General features: G+C 43.2%; 2 long non-coding RNA genes across 2 annotated transcripts; both read left to right on the top strand.

The window, feature by feature from the left end:
- Positions 1-11,951: 11,951 nt before the first annotated feature.
- LOC109277302 (uncharacterized) lies at positions 11,952-17,988 on the top strand. Its single transcript, XR_002085091.2, has 2 exons — positions 11,952-12,664; positions 16,485-17,988. It is a non-coding gene; the product is annotated as an uncharacterized LOC109277302 (long non-coding RNA).
- Positions 17,989-18,234: 246 nt separating this feature from the next.
- Positions 18,235-21,247, top strand: LOC128776510 (uncharacterized). The gene is made up of 2 exons (XR_008421585.1): positions 18,235-19,199; positions 19,468-21,247. It is a non-coding gene; the product is annotated as an uncharacterized LOC128776510 (long non-coding RNA).
- The last annotated feature ends 361 nt before the right edge of the window (positions 21,248-21,608 follow it).

Here is a 21,608-nt window from a genome sequence, read left to right as displayed (position 1 = left end):
CCCCCACGCAGCCAATGCTCCATTGAAGAACATTTCTATCACCCAGAAACCTTCCTTAAATGCTTTTCTAGTTAGCCTCCGCCACAATACCCCAGCCCCAGCCTGGGGCAACCAGTCTCCTACTTTCTAGCACCATAGTTTAGTTTTGCCTGTTCTAGAATTTCATAGACATCAAATCATAACGTATGTACTCTTTTGTGTCCGGCTTTTTTCCCCCCTCAATAGGAGAAAGCATTCCATCGTATAGAAATATCACAATGTGTCCATTAACCAGTGGGTGGATGTTCGAGTTGTTTCTGGTCTCTGGCTCTTGTGAATAAAGCCGCTGTGCATTTCACACTGACTTTTGTGGACACATGTTTTCATATGTTTAGTAGAGATACTTAGGAGTGGAGTTTGGGGTCATGATGTAGGTGCATGGTTAATTTCCCAAGAAATTGCCCAACTATTTTCCAGAGTGGTTGTACCATCACACTCATATTGTTGGCTCTCTATGAGAATTCCGGTGGTTCTATATCCTCATCAACACTTGAAAAAATCAGACTTTTACATTTGACCATTCTAGAGGTGATATTGAATACTTTTTCTTGTATTTGTTATTCCTGTATTTGTATTTTTTTTAAATTCATGTATTTATATCTGTGTGTGTGTGTGTGTGTGTGTGTGTGTGTGCGTGTGCGTGTGTAAAATGGCTGTTCACATCGTTTACCCATTTTTTATTAACCTCCTTGGGACTATGTCCTCTTTATATTACTATTCTTCATTTTATCACAGCATCTGTCTCATGAATGTAATCAAAATCGCTCTGAACTTAACTGAGCCTGCTGCCATCGCATTCAAGGGCCAGATGTACATGTTCCTTTGGTTACATTTTAAAGGAGTTGGCAAGATCCAGGCTTAGCTGCTGGAGAAGAGAAAAGGAGAAAGAAGGCTGAGGGGAGTCTACCCAATGCCCTCGGTGTCTTTTTTCATAGTCCTTTTCCCTGATTTCAATTACGTTTTTGACTGGTTCTCCCCAGCCAGGAGCAGCGGCTCACTGCGGAAAGCAGAATGTCTGGGAAAAGGTTGGGATGAGGCTGTACAATCAATTGTACAATAAATCCCACCAGGTACAGACCCCGTACTGAGGCTGGCTGGCACATGAGTAGACGTTAACAGGAGCTGCTTGGGTTGCAAAAACTAGTGTCTCCTCCAAGGTCTACGCCGGTTTGAACCTTGTGTTTCTTAGGTTTTCTTTCACTAAATTCTTCACATTACCTAAATGAAATCTCTGCTTCAGCCAGACTACTCTCCTTCTGATTTCCCAGACATGCCTGCCCCCTTCACTTCCTTTGGTCCGTCCCACCCCCATGCCTCGTGTGAACGGGACCTTTTGCAAAATAATGCTTTGGAATGATGCTTGTGGGAGATGGCCCATGGCAGCAAGAACAGCAAGGACTTTTCCCCCTTGTTCTTATACAGGCGCTCCTCTCCGAAGCATGTAAAGATCCGGAGCAAATGATACAGCAAAGAATGTTCAGTGAGCCTTGCTGGCGCAAACACAGGAGGTAGAACAGGATGGAGCTAATGACCCAACGTTAGAAGGTTCTACAACAGTAGAACTGCGGGGGAGAGGTTCCTGGGAGCAAGCCGGGAAAACTGGCACTGATGGAAAGCCTCCCGACAAAACAATAAAGAAACATTGCCACCGGGCTTATGAACCTTTAGCTGACTCAGTCAAGACCGAGTTGTTGCTTGTAACTGACAGACCCTCTAAGACATTGGGTGGCACGGTTGCACACCCTTGCGTATTTCGTGCTTCTCTATTCTTTTGTTTGCCTCAGTAGCTAATGACAATACTAGCAATGATCATAACATCCATCATACCAATCGGAAGTATAATTTGGTGAGCAAAGGAGAAATCGTTAGCTTCGTTTTATGGATGAGGAAACCAATACTAAGGGAGGGTAGGAAAGGAGCCCAGCCTCCTATTTCCGGAAAGGGCAAAATCTGAAATCTGGGAGCCTCAGCCTGGGCTCTTTTTGCAGAGTCACGAGAGGCGACAGACTAGTGGGTGAACACGTGGGCTCTGCCGCCGGGCTGTGTGGGGGTGCATCCTAACGTAGCCATCTCCCAGCTGAGTGAGTGGGCAAGGCATTGAAATTCTGTGTCCGTTTCCTCCTTTGTGGGAGGGGGGATGAAAACAGTGCGTACTTCTTACGGTTGTGGTAAGGCGTGAATGTGTTCGTGCCTGTGAAAACTCACTGGTGTCCACTGAGTGCTCAACAGGGGTTAGCTCTTGCTACCCTCACCGCACTGTCAGCTGTCCCGTCTTTGGCCTCTTACGTACTCGGTACTCGGTACTCAGTACTCAATACTCAGTATTACTTAGTAGATCCTTCTCAATTTTAACTTGTGTGTAACCATCAGCCCCTGAAGGAGAGAGACGTGTTTTATTCAACCCCCACGGCATTTAGCATGGTTTCTTGCACAAATAGATGCTGAATAAATGTCACTTGAATTATATTGCGAAGCAGACAGCATAGTATTCAAGAACATAGACTCTGGCTATGTTCAGCCAGGATGATCAGCCTGGCTGATCCGGGTTCAGATCCCAGATGTGCCACTTACTAGCTGTGTGCTCTTGAGCAAGTGACTTGAGCACCCTGTGCCCCAGCTGCCTCAACCGAAGATTAAGGATAATCAGTATTTCCCACCATGGACGTTCACAGTGAGGTTCGAAGAGGTTATTATATGTGAAGTGCTGAGGACAACCCAAGGCTCATCATAAGCATTTTTTAAGTGCTGGCTATATCTGCCATTTTCCTGGTGTGCTGGTCTTATCTCTCAAACTACATTGTAGGCTTTTTGGAAGAAACGACCTTCAAATCTTAGTGGCTAACGCAGCCACTGTTCGTTTTCATCCAAATGTATGCAAATTCCAGCATGGCTGTTCCTGGTCAGAAACATTGGCTCTCCTGTGTGTCTTTCTTCTTCTTCTTTTTTTTAAATTAAAAAAAATTTTTTTTTCAAACATTTATTCATTGTTGAGAGACAGAGAGACAAAGCACGAGTGGGGGAGGGGCAGAGAGAGAAGGAGACAGGAGACGCAGAATAGAAGCAGCCTCCAGGCTGTCTGCACAGCGCCCGACGCGGGGCTCGAACTCACAAACCATGAGATCGTGACCTGAGCCGAAGTCTGATGCTTAACCAACTGAGCCACCCAGGCGCGTCGTGTATGTCTTTCTTCTAAGTGGTGACAGGGTGACCCTGGCTCTTTCAGTTCTCTGAAATCACCATCCTTAGCACATGGCCTTCAGCTTGGGCAGAAGAGAGAGAGGAGGTTTGTAGGTCAGTCCTGGAAAAATGCACATCATTTTTGCTTGCATTCCATTGGCCAGAACTCATCTGATGACTCACCTACCTGCAAGCAGCTTGGGAAATACAGGCTTTCCGTGTACCAAGGAGGACAGTGTAATAGTTTGCTTAACACAGAGTATCATCTCTGCCACACCAGGGGCGAGATGGCTCCCCAAAGGAAAAGCAGGGTGCCAGAAACAGAAGGGGGGGGGGGTGGAAAACGCTGTTGATGTCACTACCCTCAGATTAATTACAGATTATTTGCAAGGCCCAGGTATCTGTCTACAATGTGAGGCTCTCGTCACTTGCATCTGAAGAAAAGCGGGAAATGGATTCCAAACCATTGCAGCCATTCGTGCCAGACTGCATGGGTCCTAGCTGCCTCTCAGAGCTCTCTTGGCTGTGGCCTCGGCGCTTGCCACAATGGTCCTCAGCGCTGCAGCTGGAAGTTCCCCTGCCTCGCTGGGCCTCACTCGGCAGAGAGGATAGGGCAGTGTGGTGTGTGTTATACTCAGCCCCTGCGGTGGACAGTTTGAGGAGAGGCAGACCTCCACCAGACCCAGGTGCCCGGGGGCATGCCCAGTACAACAGCAAATGGGCCGAACGAGGTCCCGTTCTAGAAAAGAAGGCAGACTTGCAAAGCAAACAATTCCGATTAGTGTTGTCACAGCACTATAAGCCACAAGACACACAAGCAGGAGGATGTAGCTAATTAGGGAATGGGAAGGGTTTCATAAAGAACTAATGAGTCTTAAACAATGAAGCTGGAACAAAGACAAAAATGGAGACGTCTGCTACTGTAGAGCAGTGACTCCTGGGCCCGTTTTGTCGTTTTATCTATGCCTCAGGTCCAGTTCATCGCCAAGGTTACTAATCTGATGCTTGAACTTGAGCTTTTTTTTTTTTTTAACTTTATTTATTTATTTCGAGGGAGGCAGAGACAGCGCAAGTGGGGGAGGAGCAGAGGGAGCCGGGGAGAGAGAATCCCAAGCAGGCTCCACGCTGTCAGGGCAGAGCCCAACAAGGGCAAACTCACCAAGCTTCGAGATCATGACCTGAGCCAAAACCAAGAGTCGGACACTTAACTGACTGAGCCACCCAGGTGCCCCTGAACTTGAGCTTCTTATGTAAACTGTTTTAGGACCAAGGTGACCAGATGTCCTGTTTCTCTGGTCCTTCTGTTTATTCTACAAGAAGTTTCTGTCAGGTCTTAGTAACTCGTTTAAAAACCTGACATGGGGCCTCTTATTGAAACGCTATAATTTCCACAAAGGATTACTCCACTGGAATTATTACTGCCCTTCCTCTTCCTCATTGCCACCTGTCCATCTTTTTTTTTTTTTTTAACGTTTATTTATTTTTTTGAGACAGAGAGAGACAGAGCATGAACGGGGGAGGGTCAGAGAGAGGGAGACACAGAATCTGAAACAGGCTCCAGGCTCTGGGCTGTCAGCACAGAGCCAGATGCGGGGCTCGAACTCACGGACCGTGAGATCATGACCTGAGCTGAAGTCGTCCGCTTAACCGACTGAGCCACCCAGGTGCCCCGCCACCTGTCCATCTTTTCCACACCCCACCCTGCCACTCACCTTCCACTCATTCCAGAATAGCATCCTGTCCTTCCAGTCCTTACTCAGAAGAACGCTTCTTCCCCTGATTGCTTTTAAATGCTTAATTCCAGTGGAGTAATCCTTTGTGGATTACTGGTTTAGCATCCAACTCTTAATCTGAGCTCTGGTCTTGCCCTCAGCGTCGTAAATTCAAGCCCCGTGTTGGGCTCTGTGCTGGGTGTGAATCCTATTTAAAAAACTGCTTAATTCCACTTTCACATGGGGTCCTGTCTGCTCTTGCCACACCCTTTCCTCCTGGATGACAGGCTTGAGACATGACGGCCTCAGTTGACAAAATATCTGTTGAGGACTTTGGAATGAAGCCTGTGAAGAACCCAGCTCTGGCCGATTGCACAATTTCTCCACTAGGTGGCGGCAGCGCACAAGCTGTGCAAGGGCAAGCCTCTGACCCCTGGAAACCGGAGCCTGGAAAGTGAAGAGAACTCAACCCGGAAGTGAGGGCACAACCGATTCCTAAACAGGCAGCCAGCCCACGATAGCTGGAGGCGTGTTCGGTCTCTGAGGAGAGCGCTGGATGACTCCGAGAGTTTGGAGCGTTATGTGTTAATACAAAGTGACGTGGAGAATTAACAAGAGCCGCTAAAAAAGTTGACTACTAGGGACCAAAGCCTCAAGTCCCCCCGTTAAGTAGGATGGGCTTTCTGTTAGGGGTGGCTTGCTTTTAGCAGTGCTGTCTAGCCAACCAGACGCAACAGGAGTTGGGCTCTTCATTTCCTCTTGTAGCCTGTTTTGTTTTTTTAATATTTTTTAATGTGTATTTATTTCTGAGAGAGGGAGAGAGACAGAGCGTGAGTGGGGGAGGGGCAGAGAGCGAGAGGGAGACACAGAATCCGAAGCAGGCTCCAGGCTCCCAGCCGTCCGCACAGAGCCCAACGTGGGGCTCGGACCCACCAACCGTGGGATCATGACCTGTTGGATGATCAACCGCCTGAGCCACCCAGGTGCCCCGTTTTGTAGCCTGTTTTGATTGTTTCATGTTGATGTCCTGTGATGTCTCTCTCTCTCTCTCTCTCTCTCTCTCTCTCTTCTCTCTATCAGTACAGGTAAAGTTCCAGTGACTGGTCAAAGTGGTTACCATACTTCATTTTGTTCCTTCCTGTTCCAAGTTCCTGGTCCCATGCCCAGATTTGGCTTTCTTCTTAGGCCTGACATACAGGGATATGGATCCACACCTTGTTATTTAGGATAGTCCAGAAAGCATGGTCTTTCTACTCTATAGCCAAGTGTTGGAGAAATGTTCTCTTCACAGTTGTATTTTAAGTGACTCAAAGTGTTATAACAGGGATAGCTGTTATATGATAACATGATTTCATATGGAATACATATATATAAAAATGGGATACATATATATATGGGATACATACATATATATGGGATACATATATATATGGGATACATATATATATGGGATACATATATATATATGGGATACATATATATATATGGGATACATATATATATATAGGATACATATATATATATATGTGGGATACATACATATATATGGGATACATATATATATATATATGGGATACATATATATATGGGATACATATATGGGATACATATATATATATGGGATACATATATATATGGGATACATATATATATATGGGATACATATATATATATGGGATACATATATATATATGGGATACATACATATAGGATACATATATATATGGGATACATACATATATATGGGATACATATATATATATAGGATATATATATATGGGATACATACATATATATGGGATACATATATATATATGGGATACATACATATATATGGGATACATATATATATGGGATACATATATATATGAGATACATATATATATGGGATACATATATATATGGGATACATATATATATGGGATACATATATATATGGGATACATATATATATGGGATACATATATATGTGTGTGTGTATATATATATATATATGGGATATACAGGGATAGATAATGATAACATTAGCTGCTTATACAAAGGCTTAACTCTCTAAATCAATGGAACATGAACAAGTCAGCATTTTAAAATGAGGATTTAAAACCAATAGTAATGCATGTTAAATGTAAAAAGATATCTAAAAAACATAAAGCACAAAGAAGGCAATACATTTTGGTATGTATATTCTTATATTCCCCCTCCCTCAAATTGCACAGAAATATTTTTTAGTAATGTCGTTTTTATTTTATTTATTTATTTATTTATTTATTTATTTATTTAATGTTTCTTTATTTTTGAGAGATAAAGGGAGAGATCATGAGTGGGGGAGAGGCGGGAGGGGGGGTACAGAGGATCTGAAATGGACTCTATGCTGAGATCAGAGAGCCCAATGAGGGGCTCGAATTCGTGAACTGTGAGATCATGACCTGAGTCAAAGTAGGATGCTTAAGTGACTGAGCCACCCGGGTGCCCCAGTAATGTCATTTTTAATGGTCAGTTAGTACTCCATTCTAAAAAAGTGTAATGTATTTGGGGGTGGTATACATTGTCAAATAACCTTCAGAGAGTGTTTATCTGAATGCCCTCACATCCTCATTAACACTGAATATAATAACTTTAAAAATCGTATTTGCCAGTCCGGTAGGCAGGAGAATTCTGTTTTTGTGCTATTTATATTTCTTTGGTAAATGTTTCTTATATTTTTATTAACCATTTGTGCTTATCCTTTGTGAATTGCATATTCATGTCATTTGCCCATTTAAAATTTATAGTGCTTATTTTTTCCCATTGATTTGTATGAAGCCTTTTTGTACAGATAATTACCCCTTTTCTGTAATGTATTGGCAAATGTTTCCCTAAATCATCATTTGCTTTAAAAAATATTTAAAAATTCTGTTAGTATTTGAACAGCTTCATTGAGGTATAATCGACATATACTAAGTTACACGTATTTATAGTGTCCAATTTGATGTTTAAACACATGTATGCTTTTATGAAACCATCACCGTAATAAAGATAAGGAGCATATGCCCCCATGTTTCATTGTGCCTGTGTAATTCCTCTCCCCCTTCCCTCTCTGCCTTCAATCCCTATTCCCAGGCAACCATTGATCTGTTGACATCAGCTAATTTGCAAGATCTAGAATTTCATACAAACGGAATCCTATAGGATGTATGATTCATTTTCCCTGGATTCTTTCTTCTCATCTGGCTTCTTTCTCTTAGTATAGTTACTTTTATATTCATCTATGTTGTTGTGTATATCAATAGTTCATTCCCTTTCATTGCTGGATGGTGTTATCTTGCATAGATAAGTTGTTTATCCTCACTTGTTGACAACCATTTGGACTATTTCCTCTCTTTTGTTACTACAATAAAAACTGCGGTGACGGGGACGCCACAGTGGCTCGGTCGGTTAAGTGTCCGGCTTCGGCTCAGGTCATGATCTCGCGGTTTGTGGGTTCGAGCCCCTGCATTGGGCCCTGTGCTGACAGCTCAGAACCTGGAGCCTGCTTCGGATTCTATGTCTCCCTCACTCTCTGCCCCTCCCCCACTCGCACTCTGTCTCTGTCTCTCTCAAAAATAAATAAACGTTAAAACAAAATTTATTAAAAACAAAACAAAACAAAACTGCTGTGACCTTCCAGGTATAGTCTTTGTTGGGGCATAGGCTTCTGTATGTAAATACCTAGGAATGGAAAGGCTAGATCACATGGCATGTTTCACTTAAAAAAAAAATCGCCAAACTATTCTGCAATTTCCACCGGTAGTGTATGAGAGTTCTAGATGCTTCTTCCCCTAACCAACATGTGGTAGGATCAGTCTTTTTAATATTTAAATTGTATTTCCTCAGTGATGCATAATGTCAAAACATCTTTCCATATGCTTGTTTTCAGTTTGTATACCTTCTTTGGCACTTCATCGTATCAATTTTTGAGAGTTTAAAAATAAAATTAAGAAAAATTATTCTGCATTCAAATTTTTATCAAAAATGTATCTTGCAACGATTTTCTCCCCGTACTGTGGGATTGTCTTTCCATTCTCCACAGAAATGCCTTTGTACTTCCATTAAAAAGCAGATGTCCATATGCGCGTGGACCTATTTCTGGACTTCATACTCTGTGGCATTGTCTTATTTGTGTATCTTGACGCCAGTAATTCACTATCTTGAGAAGTCTCAAAATCAGTGTTTGTCCTCAGAATCTGTTCTCCTTTCTCAAATTTGTTGTGTTTTCATAGGAACTTTAGAATGAGTTTGCCAGTTTTTACAGAAAAAGCCTGATTAGGATTGTGTAGTGGGTCAATATGGGAGAGAATTGACATTTTAACAACCTTGAGCTTTCTAATCCATAAAATGGTATATCTCTCCATTTTTTAAGGCTTTTATAAAATTACTTGCAGCATGTGGGCTTTTATTTTAAATCTATTTTGCCTTTGTAATAGTTTTAGAGATACAGAAAAACTGTGAAGACAGTGCAGAGATTTGCCATACCCCATGGCAGGTTCTCCTAACATTAATATCTTCAGTAAATATGAAACATTTTGTCACACTTAATAAACCAATATTGATACATTATTAGTAACTAAAGCCCATATTTTACTCATCTTTCCTTAGTTTTTAACCTGATGTGCCTTTTTATAATATGAGATCTCTTCTAGAGAGACAAGTTGTCTTGTCTCTTGAGGCATCTCTTAGCCGTGACAGTTTCGCGGACTTTCCTTGTTTTTGATGATCTTGATAGTTTTGAAGCGTGCTGGTCGGGTACTTTGAAGCAAGTCCCTCAGGAGGGATTTGTCTGATGCTTTTCTTATGATGAGACTGGGCTTACTGGTTTTGGGGGGATGGCCACAGAGGTAAAGTGTCATTTTCATCACATTTATCACATTTCATCACATTTCTTCACGTTTATCTCATCACATCACACGAAGGGTATACTCTGTCAGCCTGACTTATCACTGTTGATGTGAATCTCGATCACCTGGTTGAGGCTGTGTTTTTCAGGTTTTTCTACTGTGAAGTTATTTTTTCCTTCTTTACGTACTTTTTGTACTTTACGTACTTTACGTACTTCTTACGTACTTTTTCCTTCTTTACGTACTCTTTGTAAAAAAGTCGTCACGCGTGTCTCATACTCCTTAAGGAGTGAAGAGTTATATTCCACTTGAGGGCAGAGCATGTACATTTTTAATGTACAGATCTTTCATTTTTGTCCTATTTTCCTCTCTTTTGTATTTTTGATGCTATTTTAAGTGGGATTGTTTAAAAAGTTTTACTTTGTTGTTAGGGTTTAGATACACAGTTGATCTTTGCATGTGGATCTTGCAATGATGCTAATCTTGCTTGTTTCAGTAGCTTTTTGTAGATCCCACTGAATTTTTTTAAAAAAGAATATTTATTTATTTAGAGATGGGTGGCAGGGAGAGAGCGAGAGAGAGAATCCCAAGCAGGCTCCACACTCAGTGTGGAACCTGAGATGGGGCTCAATCTCACAACCAGGAGATCATGACCGGAGCAGAAATCAAGAGTCAGATGCTTAACTGACAGACACACCCAAGCACCTCAGATCCCATTAAGTTTTCTTTCTAGACAATTAGTTTGTCTGCAAATAAAAATAATTTAATTTCTTTCTTTTCAACCTTCGTGCCTTTATTTCTTTTTCATGCCTTATTACATTGGCTAGAATCTGTAGTTCACTGTTGAATAGAAGCAGAGAGAACAGAAATCTTGATCATGTTCCTGATATTATGAGGAAGACATTTAGTTTTTATGTTAAATATGTCATCTGCAAGATTTTTATAAATATTCTTTATAAGGTTAAGGAAATTCCTTTCTATTCTTTGTTTCCTGAGTTTTTTTTTAAATCAGGAATATATGTTGGATCTTTTTTCAAATGTTTTTTCTTTATTGAGATGACTTTATGCTTTTTAGTTGAAAATTTGTTAATATGATGGATTACATAGATTACATAGATTGATTTTCAAATGTTGAACCAACTTTGCTTTCCTGGGATACACTGCCCCAATGTATTATCTATCCTTCCATTACATTGTTTGATTCAATTTGCTAAACTTTTATTTAGAATTTTTATATCTGTGTTCATGAGAAATACTGACCTGAGTTTTCTTTACTGCAGTGTCTTTGGATTAATAGCCACATGACGTTGGTTTTATCTAATACATTTTGAAGTATTTTCTCCTCAGTCTCTGAAAGAACTTGTGTAGAATTGATATTATTTCTTTCTAAAATGTTTGGTAGGATTTACTATCTGATCCTGACGATGAGCACCCAGTTATCGATGTCGGGGTGTGCATCCAGTCATCACCCAACATCAATTCTCTTCCTGGGCGAATCAACCCCTGTTGCCTATTTCTTAGGGTCTGCTCTGTCTGTTTGATAACGGAGTCATGAGCCTGTCGTCTCTGGAGTGGGATTAGCTCCTGGCATCAGAATCAGAGTTGTGATTTGGTCTCTTGGTAACCATTTCTCTTTCTTGTCTCTTTTTCTTTCTCTTCTTTCTTCTTTTCCTTTCTTTTTGCTTTTTTAATATTTTTTTCCATATGTAAGTGTAAACTCCAGCAACATGAAGCACATTCACATTCTTGCACAACCACCACCCCGATCTGCCTCCGGAACTCCCATCTTCCCAAACTGAACATCCGGACCCATGCAACAACTCCTCACTCTCCCCCGACCCCTGCCGCCTCCCTGTCCCGCCCCGGCCCATTCTATTTTATGTCTCTACTAATCTTACTACTGTGGGGTACCTCATATAAGTGGAATCCTAGAGTATTTGTCCTATTTTGACTGGCTGATTTCACTGAGCATAATGTCTTCAAGGTTTAGCCACATCGTTTAGCACATGCACAATTTCCTTTCTTTTTTTATGGTTCATTGATAGTCCGTTGTGTGTATTTGAGCAAAGAAGCGGAGTCTGAAAGTCAGAAGAGCTGAGTCACAAGAATGTAACCCACAAGGAAAGGTTCAGTGCATTCCTGCTCCCTGTGCTCCTGGAGGGAGCCTAAGTCTTGGCTCCTTAATTCTTACGAATGATTACAAATTCAGTGTTTCCCAGTACAATTCTTCCCCACTCCCTTTAAGGAGCTAACCCAAATCGGTTGTTCATAATAGAAGAGTCTTAACTGCTGTGGCCCAGGATGTGTTTCATCCAGGAAATACTCAGAGTGATCATCGTTGAGCTAGTCCCATTGTTTCTTCATGGCGGAGAGTGGCCAGATTCATATAGATGATTCATACCTGAAGTGGCTCTGTAAATTGAATTCATGGTTCGATACACAAGGGTTTTAAATAAGCCTGAGAGACCACACTGCCATAGGACATTATTCATGAAAAAATATCTTGAGATGCAAAGTCCTATTCATCCTATGATGGCTGGACACTAAACATTTAGAAGTGGTATAAAAACAGATCCTAACATTGAAGATCTTCAAAAGAATTTTTTCTCTTTAAAAGAATTCCGAGAATCCGAAAAACATTGAGCAAAAGGATTTCAAAAAGATATTTTTGAGAGAAGAAAGACTCCGAAGAGAAAAGAGGCCAACAGAGGACACGAAACTATGCTGAGTATATTGGGTTTATTGAACAGGCTGAACTCTGTGGGGTCCAAACGGGAAACGACTTGTATCTCCTCCAGCACTGCCATCAGACCAGCTCTGCGCTGTGCTTCCTGCCCCTTGACAGTGTCTCCTGCGGGGCCTGCAGCATTTAGATTGCTTTCAGTAATAAAAACAAGTCTCATTTGACAGTTGCAAACTAGTTTCACAACGAAAAAGACCAGCCCCAAACTCCACATCCTGCTGTTTTACCATTTGTCCCAATCCCAGGCTGATCTGTGGTTGGGGAGTAGATTAGTTTGCTCGGGCTTCCGTAGCAAAGTGCCGCAGGCTGGCTGGTTTCAACAACAGAAATTCGTTTTCTCAAAATTCTGGAGGCTAAGAGGCTTGAGATCAAGATGTCAAGTTTCCTCTGAGCCCTCTCTCCTCGGCTTGCAAACGGCCGTCCTTTCCCTGGGTCCTCACATGGTCCTCTGTACGTGTCTGTCTTAATCTCCATAGAAGGACACAAATCATTGGATTATGGCCCACTGATCATTTTATGTTTTAACTTAATGAGCCCTTTAAAGACCCTATCTCCAAATACAGTCATGTTCTGGGATGCTGGGGGTTGAACTTCAACATACGAGTTTTGGGGGGACACAATTCATAACAGGACAAACCTCAAACAGGACCTATGGAAGGAGCATAGTCATTTTTTTCTTCTTTCCCCCATTTCCTTTTGTCTCTCTTGTTTTTAGGATCACGGGGGTAAAAATGGGGTGGGGCAGGAAGGTTTGAGGAAAGGATCAAAAAGCATTTTATTTATTTATTTATTTATTTATTTATGTAAAAAAAAATTTTTTTTAACGTTTATTTATTTTTTAGACAGAGAGAGACAGAGCATGAACAGGGGAGGGTCAGAGAGAGAGGGAGACACAGAATCTGAAACAGGCTCCAGGCTCTGAGCTGTCAGCACAGAGCCTGATGCGGGGCTCGAACTCAAGGACCGCGAGATCACGACCTGAGCCGAAGTCAGATGCTGAACCGATTGAGCCACCCAGGCGCCCCTCAAAAGGCATTTTAAAATGTAATTGCTATAACTTGCTCTTGGCTAACCCTGGCTTCCAATAGTGTCAGGCTTTGTCCAAATTCTGGCTCTTCAGGGGGCTCAGGTGTGGCTTCTTCAGAGACCGGGAGCTGAGGCAGGAGACTGAGATGGGGAGGAAACCCGGCTTCCTGCTAAAGTCTGTACACTTAGTATTTGATCTTTCTTTTTCTTTAGAGAGAGAAAGTGTGAGCGAAAAAGCAGGGCAGGGGCAGAGGGAGAGAGAGCGCTGGGCCCAAGGTGGAGCCCAATGCAGAGCTCAGCTCAGAGCTTGATTCCATGACCGTGAGATCATGACCTGAGCCGAAATCAAGAGGCAGTTGCTTAACCGACTGAGCCACCCAGATGCCCCTGGTATATGATTTTATATTTGCCATAAGTTAAATCTCGTTCTTTATTCTGAAGGTTCATGTACAGGGGGCATGTTAGGATGTCCAATAACCTTTGCCTAAATGTACTAAGAAAGAAAACTGCTAATGGAATTAGCCTTTCCCAGACATACAACCCTCAGTCCAGTGTCCCTATGAGTCCAGACTGGCCCTCCTTCTTTGGACCTTTTACTCACAAGAACACTTAGCACAATAGCACTCAGGCCTGTGACTGGTGACCCCTTCCCAATCTCCCAAATGCCACACAGTTTCTCAGACAACATACGGTTTTCTGCCTGCCACCGTATCTCCCTGTGCCTTGCCTACTGCCCCGGCCTTTGAACCTGCGTTACCTGAATGTCCCGCATCTCACCAGACTGCAGATGTGAAAGAAGTCACTTGAAAACTGACACCTGGGGACACCTGGGCGACTCAGTTGGTTAAGCGTCTGATTTTGGCTCAGGGCGTGATCTTGCAGTCCATGAGTTTGAGCCCCAAGTCGGGCTCTGGGCTGACAGCTCAGAGCCTGAAGCCTGCTTTGGATTCTGTGTCTCCTTCTCTCTCTCTCTCTCTGCCCTTCCCCTGCTCGTGCTCTGTCTCTCAATAATAAATAAAATGTTAAAAAAAAAATAAAAATGAAACTGACACCCAGATCTCGCTAACTCCCTATCTCTGACACACTGACGCGACACTTCAGCTTCCCCAGATTCTCCCCTAGTTATTTCGGGAGTCCCCAGCGTTCCCCCCCATCCTTAAGAACTGGTCTGCCTCTCTGTCTCTGGTGGCGACCCAGGGCCACGCTTGAAACCTGCCCCTGTTTCTGGCACTGCCAGAACAATGCAGGGTCACTGGCTGTCATTTGCATGCCACCTGGTGTCAAAACCGCCCGGTGGAGGGGGGCACGGTGAAGATACAGCTGGACGAATTGTCTTTTTTCCCCACTTTGGGTAGTGGGAATTCATCAATAGACATGTTCTGCCATCTCCGCTGTACGTTGGAATTGCCTGGGAAGCTTTGCGAACACTGATGCCCGGGCCCCGAGATCGGCATTCTGATTGCATCGGTGGAAGGTATAGCCCAGATCTGGGGGGTTTTAGGGACGCCCCAGATTCTCACATGGTTAGGATTGAGACCCACTGTCTTGCTACCATGGTTACGGTTTGCAGACCCGCAGCACGGGTGGTCCCTAGGAGTATGTAGAAATGCAGAATCTCGAGTCTCACCCCCACCCACTGAATCAGAATCTGTGTGCTCCCACGCTCCCAGGATTTGTACACACAAGAATGTTTGAGAAGCATTGGCCTCAGCTACCTCCAAAATTATAAATTAGCTGACAGTGGTCAGATGAGTTCTGCTGAAGTAGCGTATGCGTCCTCTTAATTTTCTTTAATTTGAGAGAGAGAGAGAGAGTGCTTGTGCATGTGGGGGAGGGGCAGAGGGAGAGACAGAGGGAGAATCTCAAGCAGACTCCACGCTCAGGACGGAGCCCAGCTCGGGGCTCAATCCCACGACCCTGGGATCATAACCTGAGCCAAAGTCAAGAGTTAGACGCTCAACCCACTGAGCCACCCAGGTGCTGGTGCATTCTCTTAATCTTAATGTGCTTAATGTGCTTCTAATGTGCTTCTTAAGTTGAAGGCATCACCTGGGTTGCTCCCATCAGGAAGCGTGGCATTCCTGAGGATTCTCTGGGTCCCCTGACTCTGCAAACTTCCAGACTTGCAGTCTGAAATGTTTCCCCTTCCCGCCCCGCCCCCACCCCCCATTCATATATCGATGTCCTAACCCCCAGAGCCTCAGAATGTGACTGGGGAGATAGGGTCTGTAAAGAGGTGATTAAGTTAAGATGAGGTCATTAGTCATTAATCTAATATGCTTGTGTCCTTGTGAAATGAGAAAGAGGGAGACACACAGGGATGCACACACAGAGGAAGGACCGTGAGGACACAGAAGGCGGCCACCTACAAGCCAAGGAGGGACGCCTCGGCAGAAGGCCAGGCATAGCCGGCACCTTGATCTCGGACGTCCAGCCTCCAGAGCTGTGGGAAAAGAAATGTCTCTTGTTTAATCCACACGGTCTGTGGTGCTTTGTGAAGGCAGCCCGAGCAATGTAACACAGGGCTCCTCAGGGCTTTACAAACTCCGTCCGGCTGCAGAGCTCACTTGCATGCCATCCAACACACTTGATCCCTACAGATCCCTGACAGTCTGTGCCTTGGGCCCGACTGCTCTCTGCTCACAAAGACTTTCAACAAAACAGCTGCTGGCTTTTCTGATTTTGCTCCGGGATGGATCCGAATCAGCCCCGTGGGACCAGGCGGGAGCAGATTTAATGCTGCCTCCTCTTTCGTCCACGTCTCTCCCCAGGATAGACCCACTCGCAAAGACATCTTCCCTCTTCCTCTAGCCAGTCTGGGAAAACAAGAGCACTGTGTGTGTGTGTGTGTGTGTGTGTGTGTGTGTGTGTGAGGTGCTGGCTGCTGTCACTCGGCTCCATTGCTGCCCTTCTGTGTTCTTTCCTATTTTGCAGGGGGCCAGGAGTCCAACAACTGCATTTCTCAGACTCCCCTGCGAGCTGTTTACCGGGGAAGCCCTGTCAGCAGGAGGCACCAGTGGGAGACCAGAAGAGGAGCCTCTCCCTGTGTGTGGCGCTGGAAGCAGCAGCCGCGGCTGGTGATAACGGGTTCCAACAACGTCACTGTGGTCAAAGCAGCGACAGAGTTCCAGAAACCACAGCAGCAGCTCCAGTCCAGGTAGCAGATTCCTGATCTCTGGACGATCCCCATCCTCATCCCATTTTTACCTTCTCCAGTTTGGCCAACACGTTTGTAACCGATTCGCCGCATCGCATCCTATTTTACTCCGTCCAGAGTGGCTTCTGTTTTCCTGTCTTGATATTGACTGATACAATACGCAAATTGTCCGACGCAAACAGACCCTGATCAGGGTGCATGGGGTGGGGGGTGTAGTGAGGAGGGGTCGCTGGCTTCTAAAGCTAATCTCTGTTCTACTCAACCCTGACCACTTTGACCACTTTTATGGCACAAGTGTGACCCTTGTCACCACCAGCCACTCAAGCTGGTTCTTTTTTGTTTTATTAAGAGTTTAAGTAGTCTCCACATCAGGTTGGCCCTTCGTGTTTTGAATTTGACCCCCTAGTAACTGTCCCTTGGCTCCACCCCTCAGCCCCACTCTTTGCCCTTTGAAAGCTTGGCTGCCCCCTCTTTGGTGGTGGCCCTTGGTTGCCTCTTGATGCAGGCTTCTTGTGCGTATGACGTTCCTGCTCTGACTCCCCCAAGCCAGGCTCCACACACAATCTGCCCTATTCCCATCCCAGGAAGCAGGCAAAGCTTGTTTAAAAATTCCAAGAGTGTTAGCCTGTGTTCAACCAGAGAAGTAGAACCCATAGTAAAAAGGGTAAAAATACACAGAAGAACAGGGGATCAAGGGATTGTTAGAGGAAGGAGCCCCACGCAATTGAGGGAGCTGGTTAAGTAGTCTCTGTGAGTATGTGGTCTCCATGTCTGATGCTGGAACTTCAAGTCCATAGGACAGGGAATCAGGAAGAGAAGATGGATGTCAAGGACGGGGTAGAAGCCACAGAGGGGACTGGTGCCCCAGAGGATGGTCTGAAACCATGTCAGTTCTTGTTGCCTCTGACCCTGTGGTATGTCTGCAGAAGCTGAGTTGAAGATATGGAGCTGGGAGTACAATGAGCAAATACTCTTGAAGCTCAGAGGGCAGAGAATCAGAAGAGAACTGCATAGAAAGTGCTCTGATGATCGGCAGAAGGTCCGCCTTGAGTTTTTCAGTGGGAAACTGATCAGTGCCAGCATGTGAGGAAATCACCCAAGCCTAGTAAAACCGCCCAAAAGGATTAGAAGGAGCAATCACTCAGCTCACATAGGATCAGGAATGGTTCCTATTCTCACAAAACAAAGTAAAAAAAAAAAAAACCCTCATAATTCACAGGGCATCCAACAGAATACCCAAAAAAGGTTAGCTTTGCCTCAGTACTGGGGCAAAATCAGCCCCGAACTAATACTGCCTGGTCCTACTTAACCAAACATAAATCTAAGACATGAAAGGGTCAAACTATTCCCAAGTAGTTTAACTGCATTCCAGAACAACGCTCAAGCATATTTTCAGACATTACAAAATGTCTAGTACCAAACAAAGTAATACTCACAATCTCTGACATCCAATAAAAAATGATCAGGCATGCAAAGAAGCATGAAAATATAACCTATTATGAGGAGAAAAATAGACACTGTGTCAATAGAAAGACATAGAAATGAAACGGATGATAGAATTAGTAGACAAAGGCATTAAAACAAGTATTAGAACCAATTTCTATATGTTCAAGGAGATAAGGGAAAGATGGACTGTGTTAATCAGACATATGGAAGATTATAAAAATTCAAATCAAGGATCTAGAGATGAAAGTTACAGTTTCAGATGAGAAATATACTGGATGGGATTAATAGAAGATTAGACATTTCAGAAGAAAGCATTAGTAAACTTGAAGACATAGCCTTAGAAACTGTCCAGAATGCAACTCAAAGCAGAAGAAAGCTAAAAATAAACAGAGCATCAATGAACTGCGAAGCAATTTCAAACAGCCTAATATATATGTAATCGAAGTTTTCAAAGAAGAAGGGAAGAGGGGGCAGAAAAAAGAAATAATGGCTGAAACGTTTTCGAGTTTGAGGAAAAGGATAATTCCACAGATCCAGGAAACTTCACAAATTCCAAGCAGCAGCTGCTCCATCACCACAACAAAAAACCGATATCAAGGTACATTATAATTAAATTGCTTAAAACCAAGGATAAAGAGAAAAATCTTAAAAGCAACCAGAGAAATTTCACTTATAGTCGTAGGACTCAAAGAATTGAAAGTAGAAATTCAAACAGTACTCACACACCTTTGTTTATAGCAGCGTTATTCACAAAAGCTAACAGATGAAAACAACTTAGTTGTTTGACAGATGAATGGATGAGAAATGTGATATGTGCATCCAGGGGAATGTTATTCAATCACAAAAAGAAATGAAATTCTGAGACGTGCTCCAGCATGGGTGAATTTTGAGGACATTAGTGAATAACAATGAGTGAAATCGACCAGACACAAAAGCACAAATATTATATGATTCCACTTATATGAAGTATCGAGAATAAGCAAATACACAGAGACAGAAAGCACAATAGAGGTTATTGGAGGTGTGGGAAAGGGCGGGGATGAAGAGTTACTGTTTTTTTTTTTTTTTAAATTTTTTTTTTTTTTTTTTTTTTTTTTTTTCAACGTTTTTTTATTTTATTTTTGGGACAGAGAGAGACAGAGCATGAACGGGGGAGGGGCAGAGAGAGAGGGAGACACAGAATCGGAAGCAGGCTCCAGGCTCCGAGCCATCAGCCCAGAGCCTGACGCGGGGCTCGAACTCACGGACCGTGAGATCGTGACCTGGCTGAAGTCGGACGCTTAACCGACTGCGCCACCCAGGCGCCCCGAAGAGTTACTGTTTAATGGGTACAGAGTTTCTATTTGGAATGATGAAGAAGTTCTGGGACATGGATAGTGGAGATGATTGCACAAGACCGTGAATATATTTAATGCCACTGAATTTTTACTTAAAAATGGTTAAAATGGTAAATTTTATGTTCTGTAAATTTTATCACAATAGAGACAGAGCACTCAGAGAAGGCAAAACTGTAGAAACATTAAAAAGGTCGGTCATTGCCCGAGGCTCGGAGGCAGGCAGGGAGGGAGGAATGAGTAGATGAACTACAGGAAATTTTTAGGGTGGTAAAACCATTCTTTATGGTACGGTAATGGATATTATGCATCTGTGAAAACCCACAGAACTATACAACGCAAAAAAATAAACCCTTATATAAACTAAGGACTTTAGTTAATGATGTGTCAATATTGGTTTATTAATGGTAACAAATGTACCATACTAAGGCAAGATGTTAAAAATACAGAAAACTGTATGGGAAGAGGGAGGTATATGGGAACACTCTATGTTTTCCTCTCAACTTTTATCTAAATTAAACTGTTGTAAAAAGTAAAGTCTACTCATAAAAATAAAAAATAAACAATGAGCAGGCAGAGAAAGAAACGTATACGAAGAAACAATTTAAGAAAGACAGCAGACCTCTCCTAGGAAGCAATGCAACCCAGGGGATAGTGGAGGAAGGCACCACCAGAAAAAACTATCAGCTTGGAATTCTTTACCAAGCTCAATACTGTTCAAAACTGAAGATGAAATAACGGCTTTTTATTTATAAAGAAAATGCTCTCAGAATTTATCACCAGCAGACACACACTGCAAGAAATGTTAAAGGAAATCTTTCAGGCAGAATGAAAATGATGCCAGATGGAAGTGTCGATCACACAAAGTGAACAAAGAAGAAAGGAAACGGGAACTACGTGGATAAATGTGAAGGTATCTGGGTGCTGCCGATTCCTGAGTTTTGGGGGGGCCCTCTGCAATGTTAAACAGGTTGATGCTAATGTTAAACATCCTTCTTGATGGGTCAGTCCTTTCGAGCTTGCTACGTCATTTATGTCTTTAGGCCATTATGACAGGCCATTTGCTTTCCTGATTCCAAAATTTTCAATGTTTGTCACCTCTCCCATTGTTTCGGCCATTTCCCCCAGGACTGGTGTGCATATCCCATCTGTTGTTGTGTATCAGAAACAGATGAAATATACATATAACGTTCAAATATTAAAAACAAATAAACAGAGCATCGGTGAGCTATGGGGCAATTCTTCCTTCAAGTTCCATGTCCCTTGGTTAAAGTATATTACCAGTGTGACTTCCCTTCAAATTCATTCTTGTCACTGCTATAAATTTCCCATCAGGTCTGGAAGGGGTTGATGAACCCGTTTTCCATCATAATTCAACTTTGAATCTTATTTAATAAGAATACTCACATTTGTGAGACACGCAGGTGTTTTAGACTGAAAATGTGATATCATGAAGTTATTAGAAGCAGTAGGAAGTTGTGTGGGGCACCAGGAAGAAGCCTTTCTGGTTCCGGGATGGTCGGTGCTCAGGAGTTCTGGGTTCTAATTCCAGTTTTCTCAATACTAGCCGTCTGCCTTTGGTTAACTGACATGGCTTATCTGGATCTCACGGTCTTCATCTGTATTTTAATGATGGGGTTGGGTTTGGGGGGATTTAAGCATTTTATTTTTCTCTAAAAACATTTTCTGTGTATTCTGGCACAGTGGAGACAAATCTCATTTTTCTCATCCAGTTATAGAATAAAAACAAACTCTGAGCACTTTGTGGCGTTTCATGGAGTTGCTTATCATTACCATGTCCAAGGAATCTGTTGCCTTCCACCCCAGCATTTTGTGATACTCCACCTGTGACCTGAGATCAGAGAGTAGATATTGGGTATAGTGGTCCAGGCGTAAGATTTAGGCATCTTTGAAGAATGGGATCAGCAAAGAGGGCCCTGGATCAGAGCTGCCCAGAAAACAAAAGTTAGGTTAGGCATGGGGGGACACAACAGGAATCCGCTGACTGGTACCAGACCAGAAGGAACAGGGTAAGGCCCTGGTTTATAAGGAGCAGGGGAGTCACACATCCCTATCATGGGATAGTAGCGTGGCCTGATCAGACTAGTTCTGATACAGGGG

The sequence above is a fragment of the Panthera pardus genome, unplaced genomic scaffold (genome assembly GCF_024362965.1).
Source record: "Panthera pardus isolate Hobbes unplaced genomic scaffold, ASM2436296v1 HiC_scaffold_13, whole genome shotgun sequence".
In the NCBI taxonomy this organism is placed as follows: Eukaryota; Metazoa; Chordata; class Mammalia; order Carnivora; family Felidae; genus Panthera; species Panthera pardus.
Note: the sequence above shows the minus strand (reverse complement) of the source record. Positions and strands in the feature narration are given on the sequence as shown.